The sequence below is a fragment of the Saccostrea cucullata genome, unplaced genomic scaffold (assembly GCF_032062105.1).
Source record: "Saccostrea cucullata isolate Sc308-1 unplaced genomic scaffold, CSIRO_AGI_Scuc_v1 ctg120, whole genome shotgun sequence".
In the NCBI taxonomy this organism is placed as follows: Eukaryota; Metazoa; Mollusca; class Bivalvia; order Ostreida; family Ostreidae; genus Saccostrea; species Saccostrea cuccullata.
This window is the reverse complement of record NW_026937312.1, coordinates 608,727-620,616: the sequence shown is the minus strand read 5'-3', so window position 1 is coordinate 620,616 and position 11,890 is coordinate 608,727.

Genomic DNA, 11,890 nt, shown 5'->3' with positions numbered 1-11,890 from the left:
AAATTGAGAGATCAAGGATAAGTTTTTATATTACTTTCATAGCATATGGCTTGTTATCTTGAACATGAGGATTGGAATTTAGGATTTTCATTAAGATTGTTTAAAGTTTTGTTGTTTGTTTTTTTTTTGTTTTTTTTTTAACATCTATAACTACATGTATTTCCAAGGCTTATGTTTAAGAGAAACGTGATTTTTAATTATTTATTCTAAAGTAAAACATGCATGTCTTTTAATTCTCAAACAGATTTTAAAATGAATTAAACTTTTCTAAATTCTCTAAGACCTGTTGAAGTAAAGAGGCTACTTTCTGATACTTAATTCTTCATACGATAATTAACATCAGTATGAACAGATACTTGTTTAAAAACAGCATACAATCACTGGCAATTATAACTCCAGTTACCATGAACTGCAAACATGGCTAATAATCAGGGTAAATAAGAAGCAATGCACAAGTTTAATACAATCAGCATGAACATAAAATATTTACTACATATGTTTCATAACTAGCTGCAATCGAACATAACGTAGTAATTATGTGTATTAATACTAGCTACAGTCAACATGAACAGCTGGTATTTCTATAATAAAATTAGCATAATCAGCAGGCATTGCTAGCAACACTAGCTATAAACTGCATAGCTACTTACATAATAGCTAACAATAATAAGCTTGAACATCAAGTAAAGCTAGCAATATAAGGAGATAAGGAACAGTACTAGTATTCAAGCTCAAAAGTCCATTAAACAATACAAAATAGGAGCAGAGCAAATACGGACCTCCAAAACATCAGAGGTGGGATCAGGTGCCATGAATAATTGGGCATTCCCTGCCGTCCGGTCACACCCACCATATGCATGTAATCATACATTATGAACAGCCAGCGTTGGTAGCATAAATCAATATAAACAGCAGATCCAGTTAGCATACTAGCATAAATTCAACATGAACAGCACGCATAGCAAATGATAAGCACGAATGGGCATCTATGGGTATTCAAACAGATTGCTGGACATTTGATCCCCAAAAGCTATAGATATTGGACAACCTGTCTAATATGTTCCAATGAATCAGAATCTTTTCAAAACTTCTACAAGTGTAGAAGAAAACACTTGTCAGGGTCTTCAACTGGACAATAAATATATCAACGATGTGATATCAATTAAAATAATTACTTTCATTTTAAAATAAAGTTAAGGATATTCGATATATCAAATTGAAATTGAAATAATAAACATTACTGAATTTGCCACATCTGTTTCATATTTGGATGTTTTACTGACTTTAGGCATTGGGGCCATTTTACAGCTAAGTTGTATGACAAACGAGAATACTTTAACTTTTTAATCGTCAACTTTCCTTATTCGGGTAGTATTATTCCGCTCTCATCTGCATATATTTTGTATTTTCCTTACTAATTTTGATACAGAGCCTGCTCTGAATACGACCAGATTTCTAACTTCAATAGGCTATCGACAGATTGATTGGTGTTCAAGAATTTCAAAACCTTGTTTAAAGTCATGAATGATCATTGGTGGTAATCATGAACTTGTAAACAAAGATGTTCTTTTATTATGTGGTAGTTTGCCTGATTTGTTTCATACCTATGTAACACCGGTACTTAATGTGAATTATGAGTTTGACTACGGTATGTTCCGACTACCTGATAAAACATAGTGTTCAGGCGTGTTTGACAGGTCAATAAAGGATGATTACTCCCCCTAGACACTTGATCCCACCTAAAATTTATTTTGTTTTTATTTATTTATACAAAAAGAAAATTATTTTTGTTTTTTAGATCAATCAATGTTCTTTCTCTTCACCTTTTTCATATTATCACTCAGATGCCCAGGCATCTTTTTACGACCATTTTCGAAGACCCTATAGCTGAATGTATAATAAGAATGTTTCTATAACAAAATAAATTGCACATTAGCAATTACAACGTAAGTTTTCGAGTTTCATTTTTTCTTGAATAAGACACTCTCTATGATGTCAAAAAGCTTGGACTTTAATTTATCTTTGGAAAGGGTTTTGTGAGAAATTCATACGTTTTGATGTTATTAATTTTGGTTACAAAAATAAAATTCAAAGTAATATTTAATGATATTAGTGTTCATTATTTTCACTCCTTCCGACTTCATTAACATCTTAATGGTAGCACTGACCAAATTAAATAAAAATAGAATCAGCATAAGTGAGGTGTCAATCAGCATATTTAGTCTTCATCATGCATCAGAGGTTTCATAAAAATCTAATTACGTAGTAAGGAAAATAGTCTGATAATGTCCTAAAATTGCCTTTTACATACTGTATCCTACATATATGTAATGTTGAAGAAAATACTTTAAGCTGTAGTTTCTTACACTGTAATAAACTGTCTTTAAATATTTGTATTGCTTAATTTTACATTTCAAAGTTTTCTGTGGTTCTTTTTTATACCGTATTAGAAATTGATTATATTGGGCAATTACAGCCAATTAGTATTGTTTTAATTAATCATGATCATTATCGTTGATTCAATTAAAGCATTAGATGGTATACCTTCGTATAATTAGATGGTATAATTTGTATTGCTTATAGATTTTATTAGGACGATAGCTGTTTATTCTCCTCGCCCTTTGTATAAAGTAATGAGAAAAAAATGTTTCCATCGATATCGCAAAATTGTCCCACTGGTGATAATATTTAATAATTCAATGTCTATTTTCACAATGATTGCTTGGTAGAAACGTTTAATAGAAAAAGCAGATATAAAACATAATTTATGCCAATAAATTATTTATGTATGTTGCATCCCCTGTGGTAGAGTATTTGTTTGTACTATTTTTAATGTGATCTAGGAACGAGTTACTTTGTCTGATGCGCATGCGCATTCCGTATTATGTAAACAAAGAAAATTCAGGCTTAAAAACAGAGAACCAAAACAGCGAATTTCTACATCTCGATAAGGATATTTCACCAAACGTAAGTCTCAACCTGACTTATTCAACTTGTGGGATGTTTTTATAATGGTTTAAGTCTAGTTTCCTCGATCCTCGGTAAGAAATTGAGAAAGCGTCACTTCGAGGACTGATCATCTACAGTTGCGTAACTTGAGAGACAATGTGATTTTTCACCTTGCAAATGTATGAGCGACTATTGTATAACTTACTGATGATTTATAACTTGCTGACGGATAAGTAGTTACTATTCTGCTGTTATACTGTGTACAATTTACAAATGGTGACAATGCAAGCAGAATCCCTTTGTTTACAACGATGACGTCACTCATCATAGGAGATTCCCATGTAAACAGACTTCGTCTATATATAGATCCCGGTCGACCTGCTTCTGATTCATTTAATATTCGAGAATTAACTTCCGTGAGTTATTATGGTATAAATGGTGGACTTGTGAGGAATAATAATCATCTACGGAAATTCACCTCAATTGTGCAGGAGATTAACCCACACCATCTTATTGTGCTGTTAGGGGGTAATGACTTGGACGCACCTGGTCCAGTGGAACTTTTTGTGACAAAGTTTGTTTCATTCTTAACACAACTTAAACATCAATGTCAGCTTAGATCTGTGACCGCATTGAGTTATTTTCCAAGAGACCGTACAAGAGTGGTGTCCGCAGAACTATATAGCCAAAGAGTAACCCAGGCCAATGAATGTTTAAGAATCAATTGTTTGGAACACGAAATAACATTCTGGAAATTACGGGGTTTTACCAATAGTCAAGACCCAATATTAAGAGACGGGGTGCACTTAAACGACCTAGGCAATTATAAACTTCTACGTCAAATCAGGGGTGTTTTCCTTCATCAACTGACTAATGGAGGACCTATTGTTACACAATCTTGAAGACAGGGGCTTCATTGAATTGTGTGTTTTTGTGATAATACGACAAAGTATTTATAATTTGTAGCATTGCATTCTTACTTTAATGTTATTGCTTTGTTAGAAAATTTCATTTTTGAACATTCTTATGGAAAAAGTAAAAGGTCTATTTACAGGAGGTGTAATTAACAAAAAAAATTGTTTCATTCAATTTATTATGTTAACCGAGCTATTGTTTTATTATTTCCATTTGTTTTTCTCTTATCTTTGTACATTTAATAATTGACTCTTTCAGCAGAAGAAAATCAGCAACACAGATTTCTGCCTAGTACTGATTAGAACACATATTAATTTGACGTTCACAGGTAATATCATTTCCATTTATTTGGTTAACTACAGCGTGATAACTATCGCTCACAGCAATAATTTGCTCACCTTTCGACTCTGGGACACATTTTCCCCCCAGTTGGATAGGCTAGTTGTTGCTGAATTGATACAGTTTATAAAACCTTTGTATTATATTATCATGGGTTATTACTACAAGCCTTTAAAGGCTATATCTGATATGCACAGCAGCTAAAATTGCTATTTGCATGCATCTCAGCCTAAGAGTGTTTTAATTTTGATGCAAAGGCACTATATGAATACATACTATGAGTATGAATCTATTTCAGCATAATTGCTATATTTAAATGTTTTATATAATACACAGTACACAGTCAGTGCTGTATTTATTTATGATATGCACAGCAGCTAAAAGCTATATTTTAAGTGCAATACATTTTGTGCAATAACCAGCTCAATTTATGCATAGAGCCCAACAGAAGCTATAATAAGCATGAGGGCTATATTTAGATTAAGAGCTGCAGTAGCTTTTAAGCTATATTTTATGCGCTCAACCATCAGCACTTGTGCTATACTCTGTAAATCACATGCAAATAACTGCTATATAATGTGATTGCTACATAGTTTTGATACTGATTTAAGCTAGAGCTATATCGACAAAAGCTATAGAACAAGACATAGGCTTGTTCTACTGTACTCAGAGCTAATTTAATCATTTACTTACAGGATCATGGCAACCCAACCCAAAAGGAGGAGACGTGCAAAATCCTCAACAGTGGGACCATCTCCAACTACAGAACCCTCTCTGGACGCAACACCACAACCAGTACCTCTGGATGTGACAGCACAAATCACAGCACCAATTCCTCAAATGGAAACCATGATAAAAGAATGCATGCAACGGATGCTTCCAACAATAGAGGACACTTTCAAGCAATATATGAAGGACTACCATGAGGGATCTCAACAAAGAACTGACAGTCAACAAACAACGCCTTCATTGTTACAGGAAATCACGTCGCCAGTGGCGACACCAGGTATGAACCATACAAATACCTCAAATAACATCTCAGAACAGTCGCCTCATAGCATTTCCAGCTCAGCAAATTTAACATTGGGAGTAGAGGGGCGTTAACAAGCCATCCAGCATATGTTGAATACCTTGTTAAGGGGGGGATAGCGCCCCCCATAGGGGTATATATCACGGGTACTAGTTGTGATATGACTATATATTTTTTACTCATCTATGTCTAGTCTGCATATGATATGCTAGTCACATAAGCTGGTGATGTACAGTATTGCATTTTTGCCTTTTGATGATGTACAGTTACATTTTCTATACAGATGTAAGCAATGGAACTTAAGTAGTCTTGAGATTATATGTTATTTTGTATATATGTTTTTTCTGACCACTTTACAAAAAACTGCCTTTTACATTTTCATGTACTCTATTATGCAGTTGGACTTGTAATTGTTTTTACAGGGAATGTTAATTTTGATTGTGTTTTTTCCTCTGTCATTTATTTTCAGCCGCATGTTTTGTGCAATATTTTACTGGAAAATAAATGACTTTCAACTCTCTGATTATCTTATTTTCTATTGGCATTAGGCAGACATACATAAAACATAATTTATGCCAATAAATTATTTATGTATGTTGCATCCCCTGTGGTAGAGTATTTGTTTGTACTATTTTTAATGTGATCTAGGAACGAGTTACTTTGTCTGATGCGCATGCGCATTCCGTATTATGTAAACAAAGAAAATTCAGGCTTACCACCTCCCTCCCCTCCTCCTTTTTTATACATATAGTATCAGTGATATTTGTATGTTATTTTGTATACATGTTTTTCTGCCACTTTACATTTTCATGTACACGTTGTGCAGTTGTACCCGTAATTGCCTTTTATAGTGCCCGGGGGGATAGCGCCCCCCATAGGGGTATATATCACGGGTACTAGTTGTGATATGACTATATATTTTTTACTCATCTATGTCTAGTCTGCATATGATATGCTAGTCACATAAGCTGGTGATGTACAGTATTGCATTTTTGCCTTTTGATGATGTACAGTTACATTTTCTATACAGATGTAAGCAATGGAACTTAAGTAGTCTTGAGATTATATGTTATTTTGTATATATGTTTTTCTGACCACTTTACAAAAAACTGCCTTTTACATTTTCATGTACTCTATTATGCAGTTGGACTTGTAATTGTTTTTACAGGGAATGTTAATTTTGATTGTGTTTTTTCCTCTGTCATTTATTTTCAGCCGCATGTTTTGTGCAATATTTTACTGGAAAATAAATGACTTTCAACTCTCTGATTATCTTATTTTTCTATTGGCATTAGGCAGACATACATAAATCAATACATAAAATGACAATTCTGAAAAGTCACACGAATTTCTGGTTTAAAATAATTTTTAAGCCCAATTTGAAAATAGTTGATCCGTTAATATACTTGCTTGCCATTGCCATTTCGTCTACTTATACATACTAACAAAGGAAACTTCTGTTGTCATTAGGACATTTTTATTTTTATGAAGAATTGTCTCAAATTTTCAAAGAAACTAGGATATGTTTCTCATATCGTTCAATAAATATACGCCATTGTTTTCCCTCATCTTGTATAGATAATTACCATTCTGTCTACATCCTAATGTCCCTGTTGTTATTTATGCAAAAGTGGTAAGCGACGGTCTACTTTCCCATTCTTATCGCTTGTCCCTTGTTCGTGATCAGTAAAACTGCCCTATGTGACATCCCTCTTGTGGATATAAAATTAAGCTTGATAATGCAGTATAGATTTTAACACTATTTGTTTTATTCTGACACAAGCCTGTAATGAAAATAATTTTTTCACTCCGAACTGGATCGATCCTTCTTAATGGGAAATTGAACCAGTCAAGGAAATTGCCAGTATAAGTGAGATGTATTGTTTTAGAAATAAAAAATGAAAAAAAGTTACGGGTTTTCTTAAAACCATGGCTTAGGACAAAATAAGCTGAGAGAGAAGGGAATAGATGATGCATTGTGCGGCTTAATTAAAGGTCTTTGTCAGAAAATCTTTGGATTTCTCAAAAATGAGGGGCAAAGTGTTATGACGAATGATTTTTCTTCAGTAGAATTCCCGCCCTTTAAAGCGAAAAAATTAATCTGCAAACAAAAAATATTTTTCATTCGTTTAATAATAGCAAAGGGATAGATTAGGAAGACTTATCAAAATGAAAAATGGGCACTTCCTTTTCAGTCTTTCACACAAATCTTTCTCAACAAAGACGAATCGATCAGTCAAGGCATCTGTTTTCAACACATTTTAGGTCAAATGTTCTATTTGTCTGAGTATTCAACATAAGATGATTTAATGAACATATAATTGAAAAAAAGAGTTTCACCGAATTAACAATTACAATTATCATTGTAAAACAATTTTCAAAAGCAAACTTAAGATAAAAGGAAAGCTAAAGAATCTTTAAAATAATCAAACGAACAATCAAAAAATCTCTTAAAGCCGATAAAAGGACAGGCTCGTTGCATATATGGTCATTATATCGATAATAAAATTTGCGAAAATCTGATTTTTTTTAAATATTATAAACAACAATGTAATATCAACTTATTTGATAACCTCCCTTGGTTTAAATATTGATCGTATACTCGAAACATGGAATTACGTACAGAATCAGATGTCGATCGAGAAATGGAAATCTATATGTAAGGAAAGTTGATATTGGAAAAAGCTATTGAAAGCTGTCATACAGGTTTGTTAATTGTTTTGCATCAATGCCTACAGTAATTTAATAATCCAAGAGTGGTAATCATGTGAAGACTGTATATTGTGTGTTTCTCGTGTTGACTTTACTGGGATATAGTCGAGTTGATATAAGAATGAAATAACGATGTACATAGTTCATATATTTAACTGTCGAATTAAAAGTCTCAGAAAGAATTAGCTCCTTACCATTTTTGTTCCATCGTTTAAAAAAATCCAGTAATAAATGAAGGATCACTGCTAGTAATCGGAGGAGCTGGTCTACAGGAAAAAATAGATATATGTAGAAATAAACATTGTCATTGAAAAACCCAACATCTTTTAAAATCAGTTACAAAGGAAGTTGTGCGTAAAATGATTCGAAATGATCAGAATGTATAAAACTTCCATTTTTACTGTAAAATATCTTTGTAATGATCTGTGTTATAAACTCATTTCTATAAAGATTTTCGTAATAATATTATTAAAAAATACAAATTATATTATTATCAAAGTTTTTAAAATCTTGATTTACATGTAAGTTTCAGGATATCGCAAAGAAAATGATCAACTGAATATTTAAGAAATATTTCAAGGCAGGTGTTGCAGTTGGGGATGATCTCAAAATAAAGTAAAACGAGATAAAATGAATAAAATCTAAATTCAAACTTTTAAAATGAAATATACAAATTGTTTTCAAGCTCAAAAGTCCATTCAAACAATGCAATAGCATACAGGGACCAAAGCATACAAGGACCTCTTAGATATCAGAGGTGGAATCAGAAGCCATGGAAGAGCGAATGTCTCCTGCCGACTGGTCACACCAGCCGTGCGTCCTTGTCATTTACATGTAATTCATTCATTTATTTGTGGGTTCGTTTACAGGAGTATTTATTTGTCAAAATATTTATTTGTGTTTTTTTTTTGTTTATATAAAAAACAACGAAAGGTATGGGTATTAAATAGTTTATTTAGATCTCATATGATGTCTAGATGCTATTCATGCACTGTTCACGGGTGAATCAGAATTGATCATCCGTACTCAGTTTGATTAATAATTTATTTCTAGGAGAGAATTGAAGTTTTATATATGTAAAACGGTAGTAGTTATTGATTAAAATTCCATTTGCGTCATGCATTATATTATTAAATGTTTATTGATCATTTCTAAGAATCTTATCTCAAAAAATCAAAAACAAGTTAACGTTTCATGGAATTTTTTCTTTGAAAGTGCATGCTTTTGTCTTAAAGCTGAGTTGCTGACAAAATATTATAGAGGATCAATTCATGCATATCATGTATATTTTATTTGTTTATATTTATAAGTGTATATTTATTAATCCGATCAAATCAACGACATAAGAAACTTACGACTTTTCAATTTTATATACAATGTACAATTATTCCCCACGATAAATTAAAATTCGGGCATTCTGCGATGACTCTCAGCTGCTTTTTTAATTAAAAAAAATGGAATTCGTAAATTTATTTACCTTACCAATGGTCATTTGCAATTAAACATATGGAGATAACGAACAGTATTCAAGATCAAAAGTCCAGAAAACAACACACAATAGGAGCAGAACAAACACGAACCTCCAAATCATCGGAGGTGGGATCAGGTGCCATGGAGGAGTGAGCATCCCCTGCTGACCGGTCACACCCGCCATGTACTCCTTGTCATGATCGGGAAATAACGGAGAAAACTGTTGTCTATTCAGTGTATAAACAATGGATTAACAAATAGTATGAAAAACGTCAGTCAGCATTTGACTCAATGATAAATTGTACTCTGCTGAGAAGGTCATTGTATCGACCATAGAATTTACGAAATGATTACTTTAAACGAGACAACTAAAATTCTTGTTTCATGAACTTGTTTGTAAATAATTTACCTCGTTTTAGAAATTGTTCATAAGTAGAGTGTGCTCTTGCGTATCGAATCAACTGAGATATTCAAACTCCTCATGCAGGTGATGAAAGTATATTGCTGCGTAAGTAAGGGAAGTTGATGGATATTAAAGATTAACGTCTTTTTCAAGTAAAATATCCAAATATGAAACAGATATGTCAGACTCTGTAGTATCTTTTATCTCAAGCTTACCAGCATGTATCGTATAGACATAAGAATGAAAGATGTCGAGCTGAAGGCCACAGCAAGTGTTTTTTTCTTTTTTCACGCATAAGACTTCGCACAAAATATGCTTCATATGAATACAAAGAATACAAAAATAGGTCTGTTAATAACAGTGCGCAATTGGTACCCACTGGAATTCCAATAAATTGTTGGAAGACCTGGTCTCCAAAAACGACATAGATATTGTCAATCAGAAACTCACGCATCTTTTTGATGTCAACTTCAGCGAACTTGGGTGTACAATCATCAGAACATTTCAATTTTGTCAGTCTTTTTTTCTTTTGCTGCATCATGCTTCTGTATTGTAAATATCGCATTCACTGTACTTGCAGGGTGATTGATGAACAGAAAGAGACGCTTTTAAGAGGAAATATCTACATTGCTAAGATTTTTTTTATATAGTTGACTAATGGAAATTAAAGTACTCCAGCTGCTTTGAAAGTTTCTTATCCCAAACCCAATTCATCTGTCAACTTCCGTATCGATGCAGTTTTTCTCCGTCATCACCTGAGGATAACAAACGCCAATGTTTATGTAGCCTTTGATCTACGTTGATTTATTCTCTGTGGAACCTCGCCAGGGAAATAAAATTGTTGTTTGTAGTGATTATCAAGAGTGGTTTGTTTAGAACTTTAATGAATATGAACAAAATACTTTAATGGTTATTAGAGATGCACACTAAGTACTTGCATAGTGTTTTGGAGACCGGCTGCAGTCGATCACAATTTATTCCATTCGATGGATAAGATGATGTCACCATTTGCGAGTACAGTTTGTATTTACAATATCATAACTGGTTATGCATCAAGGAGTTTTTTTATTATGCATACAAAAACTTAAAATAATGTATTTGTAAAACTATTGTATACAATAAGTACGGTAAATTTCTGTTCACGTCTTCTCTGGTAAGGAAAAGGATAAATTAATTTATTTCTAGTGAATTGAGAAAAACAAATACGTTATGAAAAGGGGGAAACTAATCTGTACGTAAGATTATTGAATGCTCTGTTATGAGCTTAAACAGTCTGCCTACAGACTAATACTTCAGTAATAAAGTTTACCCATACAGCATAACATAATAATTAAAATAAATCTGCAGAATCATCCTGCCCAAAACCCATATATGTACATGATAGTATCATGTTGTAAATTTTGAATTTACTAGGGGGAGGTAAATGCAAAATTTACGATATGATAACATAAATTTTGCATTTACCTCCCCCTAGTAAATTCAAAATTTACAACATGATAAAAGCGTAAAACTTTTTAACTCAACGAGCATGGGGTGTTTTTGACACAGAAAAGAGAAAAAGGTAAGAGTAAGGACGACTTTTATTAGAGATAGAGGTACCTACAGGTGATTTTGCCTGTTTTTCAGGTTTCTTTAATACGTAACTAGGAAACATGTCATTTTTCAAAGCATTACGCTATATTCATTAAAGTACACTGCCTAAATTTCATTTTGTGAATTGTTTTTTCATGTAATTTTTTGTTACTAGCTTGTTTTTAATTTAAGACCCTGTGGAAATAAGCTTTTTTTTTAAATCATCAATGAGTTATCCTTTGGTAATACTTATCATCTGTACCTTATGGAACTCATGCAACAGAACCAAGTAACATAGTGCTGAAATATTGTCTTTTAGTTGGCTGACTGTTATATTTTACATTTATAGGCGTGCAATCATGACACTATGTGATATTTTTACCAGAATAAAAAAATGAAGAAAGAAACATTCTTGACTTCAGTGCAAAATAATTTATATTTGATTTTAAATTTACTGTGATATGCAAGTCTGATAATAATTTTGTTAATAAAAAGAATGA